This window comes from Panicum virgatum, chromosome 9K, assembly GCF_016808335.1.
Source record: "Panicum virgatum strain AP13 chromosome 9K, P.virgatum_v5, whole genome shotgun sequence".
Taxonomy (NCBI): Eukaryota; Viridiplantae; Streptophyta; class Magnoliopsida; order Poales; family Poaceae; genus Panicum; species Panicum virgatum.
The window spans coordinates 40616318-40619042 of NC_053144.1; the positions used below are offsets into that span (position 1 = coordinate 40616318).

The 2725-nt window shown below is 40.1% G+C and overlaps 1 long non-coding RNA gene across 1 annotated transcript; it reads left to right on the plus strand.

The window, feature by feature from the left end:
* Positions 1-210: 210 nt before the first annotated feature.
* LOC120651413 lies at positions 211-2125 on the plus strand. Its single transcript, XR_005666167.1, has 3 exons — positions 211-559; positions 936-1045; positions 1902-2125. It is a non-coding gene; the product is annotated as an uncharacterized LOC120651413 (long non-coding RNA).
* Positions 2126-2725: the final 600 nt, after the last annotated feature.

The following is a 2725-nucleotide window of genomic DNA, read 5'->3' on the forward strand; positions in this document are numbered from 1 at the left end:
AACACCCCGGCGGCGCTGGGTCTACTCCGGTGAGTAAAATTCGTAACCGACGGTAGCCGATAATTACCACCCACTAGCGATCATCAATGCAATTAAAAAGCATGCATCATGTAGTACTCTGGACTATATTTTACGGTCCAAGAAGCAGCTTATTTACGGTGCACCACATGATTGTTCAAATCACGGGAACCACGCCTTCTATTGATGCCGACTCATCCTCCCCAAATCACGTCCCTCTTTTGTTCCCCACTTGCCCGATTTGTTCGACCCCTTCCCCACCCCGCCGCTGACAATCCCCTCCCATCAGCAGCTTCACCCACGCCCTCCCATGCCTGCCCCAACGCAAGCGCCGTGGAGGAGTCTCCACGCGCCTCCTCCACGCGCCGCGCGACGCCCCACCCCACTGCTACCAGATGCCATTCGACTGAATCCCCACAAGATAGCACTCGCCCCTGCGTTCTTTCGCCGCCACCGTGTCAGATGCGGCAGGCGCAGCAATAACCACTGCCGGGATTTCATCGGCTCAATCGCTGGAGGCAACCCTACAGGCGTGCTCCAGGTGAGTTCAATTGCCCGCATCATCGTTTTCTTTTGGAATAGTACAACTCCCTTGCTCTGTCCGCACTGGGCAGATTCACAAATTTTCGAGATGCAACCCATGAATCACCAGAACTATTATCCTCACCAGCCCCGCCTCCACACCGTTACAATCCCACAACCAAACTACCTGAGGATGCCCCAACTGTAATCTAACGCCTGTTGACAGTTTCATGTAGATTTTATACTACTCATGCATCACTGACCTAGGGTGTCATTATTGGGCTAGGCTTTTTTTCTTCTTCTACTGATTTTCGCCACTGGGGATGGTGCTGTAGCGGAAGAAGTATTTACATGTATTAGATTTAACACTTCCAGTCTGTTACTCCCCTTCTCAGGTTTACTGGCGCTCACGGAACCAGAACAGGCACCGATGTGATGAACCCTACATGTGCTGGAGAACAAGTGCAGGAGCCAACCAACTCGGCAGTCTGTTGATGTTCGTGAAGTGAGAACAATCTGTTTTTGTTGAACAATACATCCCCTTTGTAGTAGTATACAAGCAATATTGTAGTAGTAAATTTTTAGAGCATAAAAAATATCATCGTGTTTCCACGTTGCAGGCAGATGCATGCTAGGGTATGGTATTTTTCATATTCAGAGTAGTATGAACTGATCATATTGTGTAAAAAATCCACATATTTTTCATATTTTAGTAGTATGATGAGCACTTATTCTGTTCATCTTCAAGTTATATTTCCACACTTTGAGTAGTATTGTTTCATAAATTAATGATAAATAGTGTAGTAATTTTTCCCCAATGGCTACATCAAAGGGGGCAATATCATATCCAAAATAGGAGTACAAGCAAGAAATATTGTATAAGTAATTTAAGAGCATAAAAAATTATCATTGTGCTTCCACGTTGCAAGACCTATAGTAGTATTTTTCATAATTCATAGTAGTTTTTTTTCATATTCAAGTAGTATTTTTACACTTTTCGACTAGTATTGTTTCATAAATTAGAGTAGTATTTTTTATTACTTAAGTAGTATTTTCCACAATCTAGAGAAGTATTCTCATAAATATGAATAGTATTTTTCTGTCGATAGAGTAGTATTTCTTTATAGTATATAGTAGTATTTTTTTTGCTTCATAGTAGTTCATAACATGTGAATCATGGGACCATGAGGTCATGCTGCCACACAACAGCACCACCACTTTAGCACTCCATATGAAGTCATACTATGGTGGAAATAATTCTGCAAGTCATTAGCCACTTTTTTTCTTGTTCTTGTAAGCTATACACCACTGAAACTCATATGATGTATAATTGAACTGATCAATTTGTTGTGCTCTCACAGAATGGATAATTGGACTTCAAGATACGAAACCTGAAGTTGGGGATTGCTACTGAAGTAGAGGAATAGAGAAATGCAACAGCTTATAAAATAAATTAATTTATTTTAAATATTTTGTTTTGCCGATGTCAAATGCTTACTTTCATGTTGTACAAATAGCTAGTGATTTGTGAGATGCAATATATGTTAATCTCATATATTTATAGTTTATGTGTGATTGGCTCTTAGTATAGTACTTATATGGTCCATTTTACTTTTTCCGTCCTGTGATTGCAGTCAAGATTCACTATAGATGCACTCCACACGACGCTTATACCTTCAAAAAACTACTATCATTCATTACTTTTTACTACCTGACAATCCAATTTATACTTCAGCGATACGTGGGGCAAGAGAGCCCATAAGACACATGACTGGAACAACTAATTTTTTGATGCCACGACCCACACGTAAGTGTGTTCTAGTTTTTTACTTCCGCAGATTTCAGTTTATACTCCATCTAAACATTTACATCAAACACGGAAAGATATGACACGCTCATGGCGCCATATTCACTAGTCAACCAATGCTCAAAAAAATTGCAAATGTATTAAAAACTCCATGGCCACGTCAGCCCATTAGAATTTGACTAGATCCACTGCAAACTAAGTTAAAAGCAAACCAAACACTAAATTTTATCACCAATTTAAGCATTAACTGTAATTGAAAAGTAATGAAATGCTGATATTTATTGGTCAACCAATGCTCAAAAAACATGCAAAAAATTGAAACTGTAATAAATACTCCAGTCTCACGTCAAACCATGCGAATTTGACCAGACCCACCGC